This window comes from Cuculus canorus, chromosome 9, assembly GCF_017976375.1.
Source record: "Cuculus canorus isolate bCucCan1 chromosome 9, bCucCan1.pri, whole genome shotgun sequence".
NCBI classification, from domain to species: Eukaryota; Metazoa; Chordata; class Aves; order Cuculiformes; family Cuculidae; genus Cuculus; species Cuculus canorus.
Genome location: NC_071409.1, coordinates 11,918,255 through 11,918,507, shown reverse-complemented (window position 1 = coordinate 11,918,507; position 253 = coordinate 11,918,255).

Genomic DNA, 253 nt, shown 5'->3' with positions numbered 1-253 from the left:
AAAGTATAACTGATTTGAAGAAGAGAACGGGAAAAATTACAGACTGGTTCAACAGAAACTTTGGGTGTTGGCATGTCACCTCTGGATCTGTAATGAGTTTAAAAATAACTGAAAAGGATCTTACTCCCTGATGGATCATTAGGATCTAAGCAGCTCCAACTGGAATTCCCTTCCTTGCCCATGGCCCAGGATCCCACATCAGCCCCGCCTGCAGCTGTTCATCCCCATTGAGTCTTCAGCATCGCTGCGTTGG